Here is a 20,744-nt window from a genome sequence, read left to right as displayed (position 1 = left end):
TGTAACTCATCTTCTGTGTCTACCTCCCAATTTGCAGGTCCCTTCCTCATGTCTACACAAAGACCTCTAGTCTGGAGATGGGGTCCATGTTGGCAGCAGTGCACCTACAACTCTACATGGCGCCAACACTGCACAGTTGGTAGTGGTGGGAGTGCAGGCATTTCCAGGTGGTGAGACTACTAATATGTAACATTTGTGATGTCATGTTAATGGTAGTACGTGCTCAAGTATGTTGTTGGTCCGGCATTGCTGTGAGCATTTCAGGTGTTGCAGGTTTCTAATAGGGACACTGTACATAGTGACACTAGTGTCATGTTGTGGGGATTACTTTGTTTACCTGCAAATAGCATGACATGGCACGGTGTGTTGTGTGGCGGTGCTGGGGTTGGGTTGGCTGACATGGCACTGTCCTCTTGTTGCATTTTGCAAGTGGGTATTCATTTTAGCTGCTTGAATGTGTAACTTCACAAAACTGCATTGGTGGTGTCTGTGTGGGTAGGGATGCACACATTGTGACACTTCCAGGTGAACAATCTCAGGCTGATATGGTATTCACGGTTCATTCTCCAGACATTCAGGATCAGTGTCAGGTTGAGTCATCATTGATTGTCAGATGGAATGTGCCAGGGCAGTGTGCACTCCACAGGGGTGTGATTTCTATGTGAAGTAATTAGCCAGTAGCTGTGTACGGGCTGCCTCCCCCCGTTCCCTTTCCCCTCCCATGCGCAGCGGCTGTGCATGTGGTTGGGGATGTGGGGCCACCACCATGTCCACGGCCAGGCCCCGGCGTGTTGCAACGTTGTGCAGGACACATGCTGCCACTATGATCCTCAACACTACTGGGGGAGCGTATAACAGCTGGCCGCCAGAACGGTCAAGGGAGCGAAAGCGTGACTTTAGCACTCCGAATGTGCACTCCACTATGCCCCGGGTCGTAATGTGGGCTGTGTTATATCTTACCTCGGGTGGCGTGGTGGGGTTCCGAATTGGCGTCATCATGTGGGGGCTGAGAGGGTAGGCACTGTCCCCTGTGGAGGTGGTGATTGGTATCATTGGTGGGGTTGTGACCTTGCTCAGTATCCAACATGCATGCATGTGCAGTGGCATACATACTCACCAAGCAGCCATCTATCGCCATGCCGCCCAGCTTCTACGTCCCGGCTTAGGGTGGACATTCGGTAAATGAAGCTGTCGTTAGCATAGTTGGCATATACTGAGGTGATGATTCCCCTGGCATTACATGCTACCTGCACGTTGATGGAATGCCAGTGCTTGCGGTTCCTATAGATGTGCTCAGATGCCCTGGGGGGACGTAGAGCCACATGGGTGCAGTCGATGGCACCTAGCACTTTGGGGAATCGTGCCACACCGTAAAAATCCAGGGCGGCAGCATGCCTTTCTGCAGGTGTTCTGGGCAGGTATATGTGCCTGCGGACTGATGGGCGTGCAGTGATGATGTTCAAGACCTGGTGTAGGCAGCGTGACTGGGTGGCCTGTGACACCCCACCCACTATGGCACTTGTCCGCTGAAATGATCCAGTGGCTAAGAAGTGCAGTAAATTGAGGACCTTCTCCAGGGGGCTGAGTGCTTGGGAGCACAGGGTGGGTGATGTGAGGTCATCCTCCCACTCACTCACCAGGTCCAGTATTATGTGTGGTGGAAACCTGTACCTCCCATACACCTGGTCATCAGGCATCCCGAAAAGGCTGGTTCTGGGTGTGAATATTCTGGCCCTGACTATCCTCCTCCTCCTCCTTTGGTAGCCCACTGCCACTGCTGCTAGGAACGGTATGTTCATCCTGGCGTCTGAGCTTGTTATTGTTAAAGTGCGCAAATTTATGCTTTGCGCGTGTTCTAGGCGAGCGTGTGACCCGCGCACCCCTGGAATCCAGTTCCCAGTCCAATAGCGTGTGGAAATTCCCACGCACCACGGGATACAGGTGCGCTGACGTACTTGCGTGTGTAAGTGCCCGCGCACCCATGAAATACACGTACATAGGCCAATCGCGTGTACACGCACTTTTGTCCAATTACACGCGATGACACGCTGACGTGCAGTATTTCCACGTGTGCTCCGTCATCACGTGCTGAGTGGGGAACACCCGTGCGGGTCACGTCACAGACGCGCTTACGCGCTGAGGGACTCTGGTCCAATAGAATTACGTATGCGTGCTGACGCGCTTACGCGCTAAGGGCCTTTCCTCGCATTTCACGCTGACGTGCAGGATTTTCACGTGCCAAATCACTCCGTATCAAGCTGGCCACGCGAAAACACACGGAAGACCACGCTCCTGCCCAGAAGGCTGAGTTACTGCCCCCCAGTGCCCCGAGCAGCCTCCCACGTGCCATCTGCTGCTGCCTGCCTGCCTGCCTGCCTGCCTGCTGCCACCGTGCCCTGCCATTTGGTGCCTGCACATCAGCCATCTGCAGGGGTCCAGTTGCTGTGTCCACCCCTGCTGGAACTGAAGACTCCCGACTGGGATTACATCGCTCCACAGCCCAGCCCCAGGACCCAGTTGCCCACCCACACCTGCCTCTGGGGTTGCCATGTCGGGCACTTCCACATCTGGCACCAGTGGCAACCCCAGGCCAGAGGGGCAGAGGGGCACCAGCTTCACTGCCATCGAAGTTGGTGTCCTGGTGAAGCATGTCCTGGGGCAGTATGATGCCCTCTTTGGATCGTCCCGCGCCAGCAAGGAAGGACGGGAGAGGATCTGGGCCGACTGTGTGGTTGCCATCAACGCGGAGGGGGTGGCAACCCGCAACGTCCTGAAGATCAGGAAGCGCTGGGAGGACTTGAGGTCCAGGACCCTTGTGAAGGCCCGGCGCCTCGTGGAGGGGGGCCGGGGCCGCATGAGTTCCATCCAGATGAGGGTCCTGGAACGCGTAGGCCCAGCGCTCCACGCCCAGATCCTTGAGAGGGAGGCCCGTCTGGAGTTGAGCGGTAAGTGTCCAAGCATTACTGTGTGAGACAGGGCATGTTGCGGTGTGCTGGTTCTATGATACTTGCCTGTATGTGTGCCATAGGCCATGTATGCATGTATGTGTGCAGGGACATCATGGTAATGCATGTGTGACCAGTGATGTGTGACCCACATGGTTGTTGCATGTGTTCAAATGCTGCATGGGGAGCCCTATGCAGATTTTGAACATGAGAGCATGCCAGTCTCTGTACCTGGACATGGGTGGGGGTGAGGGATGGGTGCTGATGCCAGGTACATATATGGTAGCCATGTCTGTGTGCCTGACCTGCGTGTCTGTGACTTGTGCATGCCATGGATGCATGACACATGTGTGTGACAATGCACAGATTCAGTGAAGCAGCCAAATTACCCTTGTATCCGCTGTGTTTGGTGTGTTTGGGGCCAGATGGATGTGACTGAGGTGAAGTGTGTGCATGTGATAGGCATGAGCCATGATGCATGTGAGTTACATATCATTGAATGTTTCAAGAGTCCATTGGACCTGCATGGAAATGTCCATGGCATGCACCATGCCTGTTACTGTGTGTGTTTTGCCTGGACTGACCCATGTGTTGTGGAGGGACATGATGGAAGTGTACTTTGACAGTGGTGCTCATCTGCTATTGCTTCCTGTCTAGGGGACCATTGTACAGTGCCCTGATGCTTGTGTTCTTTGTCTCCCTCTACGCAGCGGCTAGTGAAGAAGAGGGCGGAGACGGCACTGTGGAGCAAGGCGGCGGGGATGCCCCCACGGCTGCAGCGGAAGGGGTGGGTGAGCCCCCACAGGGGCCTGCTATGGTGGGAGACGGTGAGGAGCCATCCAGGTTGGTGGTTTGCACAGAGGAGGAGGAGGCCGCCACTGGGGCACACATGGGGCCTGGTGGGGGCATCCCTGCTGGTGCAAGTGGTGCAGTCCAGGGCCAGGGGCAGGAGGCAGCACAGGTCACCGTGGAGGGGCCTGTGCATGTCGCTGTCCCTGACCCTGTGAGTGCACCACCATGCACCAGCAGGGATGCCCCGTCCCAGGCCCGTCCGCAGGTAGAGGGGATGTCCATGTCACCTGACTCCCCTCCACCTGCGGACGTGGGAACCCCTGGCCGTGTGGAGAAGGTCCTGATTGGGGTCGCGATGCGCACGGCTGTGATTCGTGATGCCGTGCGTGCTTCCCAGGAGGAGCACGCACGTCATCACGAAGAGCACTGTGCCGACGTGGCCCAATTGGGATCGTCCATGTTCGGGGGTTTCCTGCATGTGTCGGCCAATCTGGCGGCCCTCTCCTCCTCTGTGGAGACTATACGCCAGTCGTTCTCCTTGCCGTCTTCCGGCCCAGATGCCACCAGGGCCCCCTGTGGACCTGCCCCGACCAATGCAGCCAGCTCGGTGGGGATCCCATCCCTGCCACAGTTGGGAGTCGGAGGTCCAGCAGGGGTGGACAACACAGCAACTGCACCCCAGCAGATGGAAGATGTGACAGCATCATCGGGCAGGGCACGTGCACGACGGCGTCGGTGGTTTCCATCAGCCTGGATGCCGTCGTGCTGGCAGAGGCAGTGGCGTCGGAGGCAGCAGCAGGCTCGACGTGGGAGGCATCATGGCTCGGGGCCATCAAGATCAGAGGGGCAGGCATCGGCCGGAGGGCAGGGCAACCCTGGGATGGTGGTGTCTTCCGTGTGGGAGCAGTTGGTCCAGCGGATAGGTGCGGAGCGGCAGCGGGCGGAAGAGGAGCGGCTCACCATGGTCAGGGCGGAGTTCTCCATGCGTCGGGCGTTGAGGCGGGCTGAGTGCCTCGAGGAAACTCGCAGGGAGTTTGAGCTGGACATGGGGTTATCCCTGCGAGACCTCGGGGCCAGGACAGAGTCCCGCCTCCAGGACATCGACATGGAGTTCGATGATGCCCTGGCCAGCAACATCACCGAGTGAGCCGCAGGACTTGCCCGCTGCCTTTGTATATAGTTATTTAGTTAGTTAGTGTTAGGTTTCCTTTATTCATTTTTATTTTTTTGGACCGCTCGGACAATGGCCACTTTTTTGTATATATTATTTTCATTAGGTAGTAGTAGGTTTCATTTATGGTGTTGGGCTCATGGACCCTGGAATATTCGTGTATATAGTTTGCTTTTTGAAGAAACATTTTTTTTTATTAATTATTGTGTTCACCATGAGGAAATGTTTTTTCATTATTTTCCTTCCACATGATATTGCTTTGGACAACATTTGTTTTTGGATTACTTTGATTTTTTATTTTTACATTTGTTCTCGGACATGGACCATTTATTTTGTTATCCCCATTGTTGTATGTTTGATTTGTTTACTTATTTTTCATCTTTAATAAATGTTTTTTTAACTTTCACTTTTGGTATTTTCTCATTGGTTTCATACATGTCATGATATGGGTTTTGACATTCACTTGCACCCATTGTGTATGTTTGTGTGACGGACATGTGTTCATTTACAGACTTGCCATTGGGGTTGTATCATGTAATTGCATTCACTATGTGGGTGGATGCAATCCTTGCCTGGGTGTTTGTGCTGGGTATGCTGCCCATTACTGCCATGATTGAGTATCGTCAGGACCTGGGGGCAGGGGGACATGTGTGGGTGCCTGGTGGAGGCTGCCCCTGCACTGCTGGGGGGTGGGGGTGGTGGGAGACATGAGTGGGGGCCTGGTGGAGGCTGCCCCTGCACTGCTGGGGGGTGGGGGTGGTGGGAGACATGAGTGGGGGCCTGGTGGAGGGTGCCCCTGCACTGCTGGGGGGTGGGGGTGATAGGGGACATGAGTGGGGGCTTGGTGGAGGGTGCCCCTGCACTGCTGGGGGGTGGGGGTGGTGGGAGACATGGATGGGGGCCTGGTGGAGGGTGCCCCTGGTGGCGGGGGGGTGGGGGTGATAGGGGACATGAGTGGGGGCCTGGTGGAGGCTGCCCCTGCACTGCTGGGGGGTGGGGGTGGTGGGAGACATGAGTGGGGGCCTGGTGGAGGGTGCCCCTGGTGGCTGGGGGGTGGGGGTGGTGGGAGACATGGGTGGGAGCCTGGTGGAGGGTGCCCCTGGTGGCGGGGGGGTGGGGGTGATAGGGGACATGAGTGGGGGCCTGGTGGAGGGTGCCCCTGCACTGCTGGGGGGTGGGGGTGGTGGGAGACATGGATGGGGGCCTGGTGGAGGGTGCCCCTGGTGCCGGGGGGGTGGGGGTGATAGGGGACATGAGTGGGGGCCTGGTGGAGGGTGCCCCTGCACTGCTGGGGGGTGGGGGTGGTGGGAGACATGGATGGGGGCCTGGTGGAGGGTGCCCCTGGTGGCGGGGGGTGGGGGTGATAGGGGACATGAGTGGGGGCCTGGTGGAGGCTGCCCCTGCACTGCTGGGGGGTGGGGGTGGTGGGAGACATGGGTGGGGGCCTGGTGGAGGGTGCCCCTGCACTGCTGGGGGGTGGGGGTGGTGGGAGACATGAGTGGGGGCCTGGTGGAGGGTGCCCCTGCACTGCTGGGGGGTGGGGGTGATAGGGGACATGAGTGGGGGCTTGGTGGAGGGTGCCCCTGCACTGCTGGGGGGTGGGGGTGGTGGGAGACATGGATGGGGGCCTGGTGGAGGGTGCCCCTGGTGGCGGGGGGGTGGGGGTGATAGGGGACATGAGTGGGGGCCTGGTGGAGGCTGCCCCTGCACTGCTGGGGGGTGGGGGTGGTGGGAGATATGAGTGGGGGCCTGGTGGAGGGTGCCCCTGGTGGCTGGGGGGTGGGGGTGGTGGGAGACATGGGTGGGAGCCTGGTGGAGGGTGCCCCTGGTGGCGGGGGGGTGGGGGTGATAGGGGACATGAGTGGGGGCCTGGTGGAGGGTGCCCCTGCACTGCTGGGGGGTGGGGGTGGTGGGAGACATGGATGGGGGCCTGGTGGAGGGTGCCCCTGGTGGCGGGGGGGTGGGGGTGATAGGGGACATGAGTGGGGGCCTGGTGGAGGGTGCCCCTGCACTGCTGGGGGGTGGGGGTGGTGGGAGACATGGATGGGGGCCTGGTGGAGGGTGCCCCTGGTGGCGGGGGGGTGGGGGTGATAGGGGACATGAGTGGGGGCCTGGTGGAGGCTGCCCCTGCACTGCTGGGGGGTGGGGGTGGTGGGAGACATGGGTGGGGGCCTGGTGGAGGGTGCCCCTGGATGCTGGGGGGTGGGGGTGGTGGGAGACATGAGTGGGGGCCTGGTGGAGTGTTAGGGAGAATTCTCTGTTTAGGCTGAATTTCCTAACCTAGTGAGTCCCCCAGCAGCTTTGCTGGATTTCTGGAGTTTGTTTTTCCCATCCTGCCAAGAGTGTGACCCCTTTTCCTCTCACTCTTGGACATGTATGTGTGTAATTCCTTTGAGATGTCAATGTGTTCGATGGGCTATGGGGTCTTTTACTCCATAGGGTCTCATAAGTTTTTCTATGTGTGTCACTCTGCACCCTACGTGTCGTGAAACGGGGGCGCCCTAGCAGGTCCCCCCACCATAGACTCCATACCCGGGGACTGACTACTGTCTCCCCGGGCATGTAAAGTCACCATTGGCTTTACTAGACCTAAATTTGCTAACAGAACTAGTACCAACCATCTTATTGTGGACGTGCTAGTAGGGGTAATACGATTACTCCTGGATCTGTTACTCGAGGGGGCACTGTCCCGTCCCTCCTCGTCGAGTTTTGGCTGGTGGCAGTGGAAACTACTTGTTATGTTCGACCCCGAGCATAACCCTATGGGATCCGTCCCATTGTTGAAGATTGATACTGTTTTTCGTTAATCTCCAACGTACCACCGATCTACTTATCTTAAATAGGTTTATCGAGTGGTATTTTCTGCCAGAACTCGGGTTGTAAAATGGCGTCTGTGTTTTTCTCTGTGACTCCTAAACCAAAGGTTGAGCCCTTTGTTCCACTTTTGGCGGGCCTCTGGACAGAGACCCGCGAAGGTGGCGCCATTCTGTCTGGGTTACCTCAGGGGTGTGGGAGGGGGTTTAGACACCCTGGACCGAGTTGCCTTGCCAACTCAGGTCGCACTCTGAAGTGATTGGCCCAGGTGGTGAGCCTTCCCGCTCACCACTTAGCATGTGTTGATTGACAAGCTAGGCTGAATGAATGGGGGACGTCTGCATAAAAGCAGGGCCTTTGGGACTGGATCTTCAGGAAGTCGCCACTGGACCTAAAGAGTCCGACGAGGGTAACGCTGAATCGACCTGCACGACGACACCTCCGGTGGAGCCCTGCGGAATCGTCTCACAATCTCCCGACGACAGAAGAGATCTCCCTGCCGGAGAGGCTCTTTCCCTGGCTGGTGGGAACAACCAGTCTTCTTCTTCTTTGTGCTTTTTGGTCGCCCAGGACGCAGTGGTCGAATTGCCCGTGCAGAGCACCCGGCAACCGGATAGCCACTACTCCTGCACCGTGATCGAAAGGTGGCGCCTTGTGACGGAGCACTCCGCGGCTGGTTTCTTCCCTGGTGGTGCACCGGACATCTTCTCTTCGACGACGAGAGCATCTCTTCTCTTGGCCAAGACCCGTCGTGCATCCACCACCAGGAACAACTGCCCCCGTCGGAGCTGTCTTCCACAACAAGGTACCGTAACCGCCTGGCTTCCCTTTTCGATCGGTTCGTGTGAGGTATCTGATTCCTCCCCGTCCGTTGGGTTGCCTCCAAGCTTTATTCACTCTTTGTTCTGAACCGGTTCAACCTGACGCTAACCAATTTGCTAAACAAGACTTGAATGCATCATCCGTAGAGACTTTCCAGGACATTGTGCCTTGCCTCTCACCGAGTGGGCCTGGCCGCCGAACTGTATGATCTAGTGTGATTAATGCTTTCTTGCCTTGCATTTTTACCCGAGTCAGTACGAACCGTGTTGACTTCATTACCTGCCTTTCTCTTCTCTCCCTTCCTCACTAAATATTCAAGTGTCATCTGGGTTGAGGTATACACCTCTGTCTGAAAATAAGTGGTGCCGTAGAACCTAGAGTTGTCGATAGTGTTTCGGGGGATTGAGCTTTATTCCATTCTGCAGAGTAATTGTATTTTGAATTATTTGCCGTGATTCGCTTTAGTATTTTTCGTAGACGTTCTGTTATCAATAAATAACTTACTATCTTTATACTAAAGCCTGGTTGCGTGTTTACTCGTTTTGCTGCGAAGAATTACCCTATATTGTATGCTCCCTATACTGACCAACTTTTCTTGAGAGAAGTCTGACTGCTCAGCCACAGCTACCAATTGAATCTGTGTGGTACAGACTGCTACCAAGTGGGTTCATCGCAACACCTGTAGTCCTAAATCTTTTGCAGTGGTCCCAGAGGGAACTGCACAGGTTTCCGCCTAACACTGGTGTACAGCGGTGGGATTAGTATCGAGGATACAGTTTAGAGTGTTTTTCGACGCTGTAGGACGACTAACCACAAAACGTTACAAAAGCAACTTTCAAAAAACATGTCTACAATGGAAATTTACAGCCAAGAGTCTTTGTCGGATAAAAATACTGAGAGTCTGCAAGCTCTCTGTAGACAAGAGAATCTTCCTGTAAAAGGCAAGAAGTTAGAACTGATAGAGAGATTGCTGGCGAACCAAAGTCTGGGTACTGGTTCAGAGGAACCAAACCCTCCAGCAACTGTAGATAACAGTAATGGTGTTGATCTGAATCGTAATTCTGATGATAGCGATGAAGAGGCTGACGAGGACGGCGAGGCTAGCGAAACTGTCTCCCCCGCTCCTCTACCTGCCTTACCAACTGTGCCTACGGGGCCCATACCAGGTCCCACAAGTAACCCTGCTTATTTTGAACTTGAAAAAATGAAGCTCGAATTAGAATATAAACGGTTCTTGGCTCAAGCTGAACGAAACCAAGAGCTCGAGTTCAGACGAATGAATGCCCAGGCTGAGCAGAAACAAGCTGAGTTAAGACTCAGGGAAATAGAGCTTAATCATGAGTTACAAATGAAAAAGTTGTCTATGGAAAATGCTTCTCTCTCCTCTGGTTCCTCTAGGAGCTCCAGTCCCAAAAGACCCCGGATGCCGAAGGAATTAGTGGGTATGTACGAACCGAGATTGGATGTGTTGGATTGGTTGAAACTGTTTGAATACAATCATGGGCTCCAGGACATCACCGGGAATGCTTTGCTTCCCTGGTTGTTCTCTAGGCTTCCTCCTGTTGCGACTGATAATGGAATGGAATTGGGGGAGGTGGATAAGACGGATTACGAAAGTGTGAAACTAGCTTTGATAGCTAGATTCGGGAAGACCCCTTCCCAGTATCTTAAGAGGTTTAGAACCCTCAAAAAGCATGATGGTACCCCTTGGGCTACCTGGGTGAGTGAAGGGTTGAAAAACTTAGAGGGATGGATTAAGGGTTACAAAGTTGACACTTACGAGGGTATGCGAAATCTTTTTATGTTGGAGTCAATTTATGATGCCTGTTCTCCTGAGCTCAGACAGCACTTGGCTGATTCGAAGGAATTAGATTCCAGGGCTCTAGCTAAGGCTGCTGACTTGTGGGTTGCCAACAGGGCTACTCACAAGGATTCTGGGGCAACTCAGAAAAAGGACGAGGGGAAACAGCCTAAAAAAGACTCAAAAGAGAATTTGAATAACTCACATTCCAAAGAGGGCCCCAAACAAAACCAGAAGGGTAAGCCACCGGGAAAACCACAGCAGAATAGTGTGTCTTCTGGTGCCAAACCGGAAGGAGGTCAGAACAAGCCACCATTCCAGAAAGCATTCGGGAAATGCTTTGTTTGTGGCTCGACTGATCACGTGAAAGGAGATCCCAGATGTAAGGGTAAACCTTCAGGGGTCCAGCTTGTCTCCTTAGCCTTCGCTCCAGAGGAGGAAGTCCAAATGGCAAGTGGAAACTTTCTACTGCTAGCTGACGAACCCATTGGAGTCTCAGCCAGCGTTTCTTTAGTATCTCTGGGGTTGTGGGAACAACAGAATTTAGATGTCTATAATTCTATCCCCGATAATACTAAAGAGTATTATAAGGACAGTGTCCAGGTGAATGGTCAGGAGACGCCTGCCATTAGGGACACTGGGGCCAGCATAACTGTGGTGGATAAATCGTTTTTTCAGGCTGAGGATGTTGCTAAGGCACCCAAACGCCTCACCAAGTTAGCTGGAGGGCCTGTGCAGATGCTTCCCCAATTACCAGTTCTCATCCAGTGTAACGACATGACTGTAAAGATACCTGTCAGCATACAGAGTGAGGTACCAGGACGCGTACTGTTGGGTAACGATTTGAAAACTCTCGGAGTTGTATTGCATACTCCCAGACCTCCTAGTAAACGGTTACAGGAGCTAACCAGACCTGCAAGAGAGAGGACCCTGCGCGGTACTCTCGGGGAGTTGATGAAGAAAGAAATCACTCCTGCTCCATTGGAAATGGCGGCCGCTGTCTCTAGGAACACAGAAGTAAAAGGGAAACCTAAAACTTCTAAACCGAAACCAACAGCCCACATTCCGATGCAGCCGACACGGACTTCCCCGCGGTTGTCCAACGTCACACCCGTAACTCCACCTCCAGCTGAGGCTGAGGGGGAAGTACAACCCTGTATGGTAGAATTAGACTCTGAAGAAGAGCTAATGGAAGGCCAGGAACTCATTGGAGATCTGGATCCTGTTGACCATCCTGAGCTGCAGTCGTTACTGGCAGAAGGTGGACCCAGCAGGGCAGACTTCAGTAAGGGACAGAGAGAATGTCCAACTCTGGAAGGTCTTCGCCGTCAGGCAGAAACTCAGGCTGAAGGGCAAGAGCCTGGGAAACATAGGTTGCACTGGGAAGATGGCCTCTTCTATAGTGAACCAACCGAGTCTGCACCTGGAGACTACAAACGCCTTGTAGTACCCCAAGAGAACAGACCACAGTTCTTGCAGTTAGCCCACGAGATTCCTTTGGCTGGTCACTTGAGTTTCAAGAAGACTAAGGAAAGGCTCTCACTCTACTTCTATTGGCCAAAAATGGGGGCCGAAGTAGAAAAACACTGCAGAAGCTGCCATACCTGCCAAATCTCTGGTAAGGTTGGGTCCAAGAATGTGGCACCCTTAGTGCCTCTTCCCGTTGTGGGAGTCCCATTTGAGAGAGTAGGGATTGATATCGTTGGTCCCCTTGATCCTCCAACCTCCTCAGGCAGCAGGTTTATACTTGTTGTAGTAGACCATGCTACTAGGTATCCTGAGGCAATTCCTATGAGGACTGTTACAGCTCCGGCTGTGGCTAAGGCCCTCCTTGGTATTTTTACTAGGGTCGGATTTCCTAAGGAAGTTATCTCTGACAGGGGGTCAAATTTTATGTCCCACTACATGAAAGCCATGTGGAAAACCTGCGGGGTAACTTACAAGTTCTCAACGGCTTACCACCCACAAACCAATGGGTTGGTAGAACGGTTCAACCGAACCATGAAGAGCATGATAGGTGCTCTAGAAGAACCCCTTAAGCGTAAGTGGGACCTTCTATTGCCATGCCTTCTTTTTGCTTATAGAGAAGTCCCTCAGGAGGGAGTAGGCTACTCTCCCTTCGAACTACTCTATGGTCATCCCGTCAGAGGTCCGTTGGCCCTGATTAAGGAGGGGTTGGAGAGTGCTCCTTCCCCCAAGCCAGTCAGAGTGACTGACTACGTGATAGGTCTCCGGAGGAGAATGTCGCACCTGATGACAGAAGCAAGCGATAACTTGAAAGCTGGACAAGCATTGGTCAAGCACTGGCACAATCAAAAGGCTAACATGGTTGAGTTCGCTCAAAACCAGCTTGTTCTTGTTATGATCCCCACAAGGCAGAGGGCCTTGCAAGATAAATGGATGGGACCCTACCGAGTAGTGGGTAAGCTCGGTGAGGTTAACTATCTGGTGGACTTGGGCAACCCCAAGGAGGCTCCGACAGTCTTTCACACCAACCGACTTAAAGCGTATGTCTCACGACCTGATGTAGGAGCGTTGCTTCTAGCATCGGCCGAGGAAGAAGAAGAGAGTGAAGCTCTTCCGGATCTCCTCAGAGGCTTACCTTTAGATGAAAACATTGAAGGAGTAAATCTCTCCTCCAATCTGACACCCGAGCAACAAGAAGAGTGCAAGTCTATGTTGAATCAGTTTGCCTCTCTGTTCTCGCTCTCACCAGGCTTGACCCCTTGGGGCCAGCACGAGATACTCACTGGTGACTGTCTGCCTGTCAAAAGCAGAGGATATCGCATGTCAGAAAATGTAAGAACCCACATCAAAGGTGAGGTCAGCAAGATGCTTGATCTCGGGGTAATAGAGCCCTCGACTAGTCCATGGTCTAGCCCAGTTGTGTTAGTACCAAAGGCCGGATCTAAAGAACTTAGATTCTGCGTGGATTATAGAGCTCTTAACGCAGTCACCACGACTGATGCCCACCCTTTGCCAAGAACAGATGAGTTGGTGGATAAACTTGGCGCCGCCAAGTTCCTCAGCACATTTGACTTGACGTCAGGCTATTGGCAAATAGCCCTGACCAACCATGCCAAGGAGAAAACTGCATTTTCTACCCCCGTTGGTTTATACCAGTTTACGGTAATGCCTTTCGGACTAAAAAATGCACCTGCTACGTTTCAACGGATGGTAAACCAGGTTCTAACCGGGATGGAGGACTTCTGCATGGCATACTTAGATGACATAGCAGTGTTCAGCAATTCCTGGGACGAACATGTAACCCACCTGAGAGATGTTTTGCAGGCTCTTAGACGAGCCAATCTGACCATAAAGGCGAGTAAATGCCAAATTGGACAGAGTAAGGTAGTCTACCTTGGGCATGAGGTAGGCGGTGGCGAAATAAGGCCTTTGCTCAGTAAGATTGAAGCTCTGCAAAATTGGACAACACCGACTACTCAGACTCAGGTGAGAGCCTTCCTAGGCCTCACCGGGTATTACAGGAATTTCATAGAGAACTATGGGACCATAGCTTCTCCACTGAATGTCATCTCCTCGCCCAAATTCCCTAAAAAGGTTAAACGGAACGAGGAGTGCAATCAGGCTTTTGAAAACCTGAAAAAGGCTCTTTGCCAAGCCCCAGTACTCAGAGCTCCTGATTACCACCAACACTTCATTGTGCAGACAGACGCTTCCAATGTAGGGATAGGTGCCGTACTCAGTCAACTGGATGGGAAAGGTAGGGAGCACCCCGTTTGCTACATCAGCCGCAAGCTGAAGGATCCTGAAACAAGGTGGGCAACAATCGAAAGAGAATGCTTTGCTATCGTGTGGGCTCTGAAGAAGTTTAGACCGTACTTGTATGGTTCTACTTTTATTATTCAGACTGACCACCAACCCTTGAGATGGTTAATGCAAATGAAAGGGGAAAACCCAAAACTACTGAGATGGTCGATCTGCCTGCAAGGGTTCGATTTCACCATTGAGCACAGGTCAGGGTGTCACCACCAAAATGCTGATGGTCTCTCTAGGATGTATATCATCGACTAGAGGTATGAGATTCATCCAGGAGTGGATTAAAATCCTCCTGTCCCTTAGTCTGGGGGGGGCGAGTGTTAGGGAGAATTCTCTGTTTAGGCTGAATTTCCTAACCTAGTGAGTCCCCCAGCAGCTTTGCTGGATTTCTGGAGTTTGTTTTCCCATCCTGCCAAGAGTGTGACCCTTTTCCTCTCACTCTTGGACATGTATGTGTGTAATTCCTTTGAGATGTCAATGTGTTTGATGGGCTATGGGGTCTTTTACTCCATAGGGTCTCATAGGTTTTTCTATGTGTGTCACTCTGCACCCTACATGTCGTGACACGGGGGCGCCCTAGCAGGTCCCCCCACCATAGACTCCATACCCGGGGACTGACTACTGTCTCCCCGGGCATGTAAAGTCACCATTGGCTTTACTAGACCTAAATTTGCTAACAGAACTAGTACCAACCATCTTATTGTGGACGTGCTAGTAGGGGTAATACGATTACTCCTGGATCTGTTACTCGAGGGGGCACTGTCCCGTCCCTCCTCGTCGAGTTTTGGCTGGTGGCAGTGGAAACTACTTGTTATGTTCGACCCCGAGCATAACCCTATGGGATCCGTCCCATTGTTGAAGATTGATACTGTTTTTCGTTAATCTCCAACGTACCACCGATCTACTTATCTTAAATAGGTTTATCGAGTGGTATTTTCTGCCAGAACTCGGGTTGTAAAATGGCGTCTGTGTTTTTCTCTGTGACTCCTAAACCAAAGGTTGAGCCCTTTGTTCCACTTTTGGCGGGCCTCTGGACAGAGACCCGCGAAGGTGGCGCCATTCTGTCTGGGTTACCTCAGGGGTGTGGGAGGGGGTTTAGACACCCTGGACCGAGTTGCCTTGCCAACTCAGGTCGCACTCTGAAGTGATTGGCCCAGGTGGTGAGCCTTCCCGCTCACCACTTAGCATGTGTTGATTGACAAGCTAGGCTGAATGAATGGGGGACGTCTGCATAAAAGCAGGGCCTTTGGGACTGGATCTTCAGGAAGTCGCCACTGGACCTAAAGAATCCGACGAGGGTAACGCTGAATCGACCTGCACGACGACACCTCCGGTGGAGCCCTGCGGAATCGTCTCACAATCTCCCGACGACAGAAGAGATCTCCCTGCCGGAGAGGCTCTTTCCCTGGCTGGTGGGAACAACCAGTCTTCTTCTTCTTTGTGCTTTTTGGTCGCCCAGGACGCAGTGGTCGAATTGCCCGTGCAGAGCACCCGGCAACCGGATAGCCACTACTCCTGCACCGTGATCGAAAGGTGGCGCCTTGTGACGGAGCACTCCGCGGCTGGTTTCTTCCCTGGTGGTGCACCGGACATCTTCTCTTCGACGACGAGAGCATCTCTTCTCTTGGCCAAGACCCGTCGTGCATCCACCACCAGGAACAACTGCCCCCGTCGGAGCTGTCTTCCACAACAAGGTACCGTAACCGCCTGGCTTCCCTTTTCGATCGGTTCGTGTGAGGTATCTGATTCCTCCCCGTTCCGTTGGGTTGCCTCCAAGCTTTATTCACTCTTTGTTCTGAACCGGTTCAACCTGACGCTAACCAATTTGCTAAACAAGACTTGAATGCATCATCCGTAGAGACTCTCCAGGACATCGTGCCTTGCCTCTCACCGAGTGGGCCTGGCCGCCGAACTGTATGATCTAGTGTGATTAATGCTTTCTTGCCTTGCATTTTTACCCGAGTCAGTACGAACCGTGTTGACTTCATTACCTGCCTTTCTCTTCTCTCCCTTCCTCACTAAATATTCGAGTGTCATCTGGGTTGAGGTATACACCTCTGTCTGAAAATAAGTGGTGCCGTAGAACCTAGAGTTGTCGATAGTGTGTTTCGGGGGATTGAGCTTTATTCCATTCTGCAGAGTAATTGTATTTTGAATTATTTGCCGTGATTCGCTTTAGTATTTTTCGTAGACGTTCTGTTATCAATAAATAACTTACTATCTTTATACTAAAGCCTGGTTGCGTGTTTACTCGTTTTGCTGCGAAGAATTACCCTATATTGTATGCTCCCTATACTGACCAACTTTTCTTGAGAGAAGTCTGACTGCTCAGCCACAGCTACCAATTGAATCTGTGTGGTACAGACTGCTACCAAGTGGGTTCATCGCAACACCTGTAGTCCTAAATCTTTTGCAGTGGTCCCAGAGGGAACTGCACAGGTTTCCGCCTAACATGGAGGGTGCCCCTGGTGGCTGGGGGGTGGGGGTGGTGGGAGACATGGGTGGGAGCCTGGTGGAGGGTGCCCCTGGATGCTGGGGGGTGGGGGTGGTGGGAGACATGGGTGGCGGCCTGGTGGAGGGTGCCCCTGGTGGCTGGGGGGTGGGGGTGATAGGGGACATGAGTGGGGGCCTGGTGGAGGGTGCCCCTGCACTGCTGGGGGGTGGGGGTGATAGGGGACATGGGTGGGGGCCTGGTGGAGGGTGCCCCTGCACTGCTGGGGGGTGGGGGTGGTGGGAGACATGGATGGGGGCCTGGTGGAGGGTGCCCCTGGTGGCGGGGGGGTGGGGGTGATAGGGGACATGAGTGGGGGCCTGGTGGAGGCTGCCCCTGCACTGCTGGGGGGTGGGGGTGGTGGGAGACATGAGTGGGGGCCTGGTGGAGGGTGCCCCTGCACTGCTGGGGGGTGGGGGTGATAGGGGACATGAGTGGGGGCCTGGTGGAGGGTGCCCCTGCACTGCTGGGGGGTGGGGGTGGTGGGAGACATGGATGGGGGCCTGGTGGAGGGTGCCCCTGGTGGCGGGGGGTGGGGGTGATAGGGGCATGAGTGGGGGCCTGGTGGAGGCTGCCCCTGCACTGCTGGGGGGTGGGGGTGGTGGGAGACATGGGTGGGGGCCTGGTGGAGGGTGCCCCTGCACTGCTGGGGGGTGGGGGTGGTGGGAGACATGGATGGGGGCCTGGTGGAGGGTGCCCCTGGTGGCTGGGGGGTGGGGGTGGTGGGAGACATGGATGGGGGCCTTGTGAAGGGTGCCCCTGGTGGCTGGGGGGTGGGGGTGGTGGGAGACATGGGTGGGAGCCTGGTGGAGGGTGCCCCTGGATGCTGGGGGGTGGGGGTGGTGGGAGACATGGGTGGCGGCCTGGTGGAGGGTGCCCCTGGTGGCTGGGGGGTGGGGGTGATAGGGGACATGAGTGGGGGCCTGGTGGAGGGTGCCCCTGCACTGCTGGGGGGTGGGGGTGGTGGGAGACATGGATGGGGGCCTGGTGGAGGGTGCCCCTGGTGGCTGGGGGGTGGGGGTGGTGGGAGACATGGGTTGGACATGGATGGGGGCCTGCTGGCAGGTGCCCCACAGTGCTGGGGGGTGGGGGTGGTGGGAGACATGGGTGGGGGCCTGGTGGAGGATGCCCCTGCACTGCTGGGGGGTGGGGGTGGTGGGTGACATGGGTGGGGGCCTGGTGGAGGCTGCCCCAGGTGGCTGGGGGGTGGGGGTGGTGGGAGACATGGGTGGGGGCCTGGTGGAGGGTGCCCCTGGTGGCTGGTGGGTGGGGGTGGTGGGAGACATGGGTTGGACATGGGTGGGGGCCTGCTGGCAGGTGCCCCACAGTGCTGGGGGGTGGGGGTGGTGGGAGACATGGGTGGGGGCCTGGTGGAGGCTGCCCCTGGTGGCTGGGGGGTGGGGGTGGTGGGAGACATGGGTGGGGGCCTGGTGGAGGATGCCCCTGCACTGCTGGGGGGTGGGGGTGGTGGGTGACATGGGTGGGGGCCTGGTGGAGGCTGCCCCTGGTGGCTGGGGGGTAGGGGTGGTGGGAGACATGGGTGGGGGCCTGGTGGAGGATGCCCGTGGTGGCTGGGGGGTGGGGGTGGTGGGAGACATGGGTGGGGGCCTGGTGGAGGATGCCCCTGCACTGCTGGGGGGTGGGGGGGGGTGACATGGGTGGGGGCCTGGTGGAGGCTGCCCCTGGTGCCTGGGGGGTGGGGGTGGTGGGAGACATGGGTGGGGGCCTGGTGGAGGGTGCCCCTGGTGGCTGGTGGGTGGGGGTGGTGGGAGACATGGGTTGGACATGGGTGGGGGCCTGCTGGCAGGTGCCCCACAGTGCTGGGGGGTGGGGGTGGTGGGAGACATGGGTGGGGGCCTGGTGGAGGCTGCCCCTGGTGGCTGGGGGGTAGGGGTGGTGGGAGACATGGGTGGGGGCCTGGTGGAGGATGCCCCTGGTGGCTGGGGGGTGGGGGTGGTGGGAGACATGGGTGGGGGCCTGGTGGAGGATGCCCCTGCACTGCTGGGGGGTGGGGGTGATAGGGGACATGGGTGGGGGCCTGGTGGAGGGTGCCCCTGCACTGCTGGGGGGTGGGGGTGGTGGGAGACATGGATGGGGGCCTGGTGGAGGGTGCCCCTGCACTGCTGGGGGGTGGGGGTGGTGGGAGACATGGATGGGGGCCTGGTGGAGGGTGCCCCTGGTGGCGGGGGGTGGGGGTGATAGGGGCATGAGTGGGGGCCTGGTGGAGGCTGCCCCTGCACTGCTGGGGGGTGGGGGTGGTGGGAGACATGGGTGGGGGCCTGGTGGAGGGTGCCCCTGCACTGCTGGGGGGTGGGGGTGGTGGGAGACATGGATGGGGGCCTGGTGGAGGGTGCCCCTGGTGGCTGGGGGGTGGGGGTGGTGGGAGACATGGATGGGGGCCTTGTGAAGGGTGCCCCTGGTGGCTGGGGGGTGGGGGTGGTGGGAGACATGGGTGGGAGCCTGGTGGAGGGTGCCCCTGGATGCTGGGGGGTGGGGGTGGTGGGAGACATGGGTGGCGGCCTGGTGGAGGGTGCCCCTGGTGGCTGGGGGGTGGGGGTGATAGGGGACATGAGTGGGGGCCTGGTGGAGGGTGCCCCTGCACTGCTGGGGGGTGGGGGTGGTGGGAGACATGGATGGGGGCCTGGTGGAGGGTGCCCCTGGTGGCTGGGGGGTGGGGGTGGTGGGAGACATGGGTTGGACATGGATGGGGGCCTGCTGGCAGGTGCCCCACAGTGCTGGGGGGTGGGGGTGGTGGGAGACATGGGTGGGGGCCTGGTGGAGGATGCCCCTGCACTGCTGGGGGGTGGGGGTGGTGGGTGACATGGGTGGGGGCCTGGTGGAGGCTGCCCCAGGTGGCTGGGGGGTGGGGGTGGTGGGAGACATGGGTGGGGGCCTGGTGGAGGGTGCCCCTGGTGGCTGGTGGGTGGGGGTGGTGGGAGACATGGGTTGGACATGGGTGGGGGCCTGCTGGCAGGTGCCCCACAGTGCTGGGGGGTGGGGGTGGTGGGAGACATGGGTGGGGGCCTGGTGGAGGCTGCCCCTGGTGGCTGGGGGGTGGGGGTGGTGGGAGACATGGGTGGGGGCCTGGTGGAGGATGCCCCTGCACTGCTGGGGGGTGGGGGTGGTGGGTGACATGGGTGGGGGCCTGGTGGAGGCTGCCCCTGGTGGCTGGGGGGTAGGGGTGGTGGGAGACATGGGTGGGGGCCTGGTGGAGGATGCCCGTGGTGGCTGGGGGGTGGGGGTGGTGGGAGACATGGGTGGGGGCCTGGTGGAGGATGCCCCTGCACTGCTGGGGGGTGGGGGGGGGTGACATGGGTGGGGGCCTGGTGGAGGCTGCCCCTGGTGCCTGGGGGGTGGGGGTGGTGGGAGACATGGGTGGGGGCCTGGTGGAGGGTGCCCCTGGTGGCTGGTGGGTGGGGGTGGTGGGAGACATGGGTTGGACATGGGTGGGGGCCTGCTGGCAGGTGCCCCACAGTGCTGGGGGGTGGGGGTGGTGGGAGACATGGGTGGGGGCCTGGTGGAGGCTGCCCCTGGTGGCTGGGGGGTAGGGGTGGTGGGAGACATGGGTGGGGGCCTGGTGGAGGATGCCCCTGGTGGCTGGGGGGTGGGGGTGGTGGGAGACATGGGTGGGGGCCTGGTGGAGGATGCCCCTGCACTGCTGGGGGGTGGGGGGGTGGGTGACATGGGTGGGGGCCTGGTGGAGGCTGCCCCTGGTGCCTGGGGGGTGGGGGTGGTGGGAGACATGGGTGGGGGCCTGGTGGAGGGTGCCCCTGGTGGCTGGTGGGTGGGGGTGGTGGGAGACATGGGTTGGACATGGGTGGGGGCCTGCTGGCAGGTGCCCCACAGTGCTGGGGGGTGGGGGTGGTGGGAGACATGGGTGGGGGCCTGGTGGAGGCTGCCCCTTGTGGCTGGGGGGTGGGGGTGGTGGGAGACATGGGTGGGGGCCTGGTGGAGGGTGCCCCTGGTGGCTGGTGGGTGGGGGTGGTGGGAGACATGGGTTGGACATGGGTGGGGGCCTGCTGGCAGGTGCCCCACAGTGCTGGGGGGTGGGGGTGGTGGGAGACATGGGTGGGGGCCTGGTGGAGGCTGCCCCTGGTGGCTGGGGGGTGGGGGTGGTGTGAGACATGG

This window comes from Ambystoma mexicanum, chromosome 6p (genome assembly GCF_040938575.1).
Source record: "Ambystoma mexicanum isolate Mex_15411 chromosome 6p, UKY_AmexF1_1, whole genome shotgun sequence".
In the NCBI taxonomy this organism is placed as follows: domain Eukaryota; kingdom Metazoa; phylum Chordata; class Amphibia; order Caudata; family Ambystomatidae; genus Ambystoma; species Ambystoma mexicanum.
Note: the sequence above shows the minus strand (reverse complement) of the source record.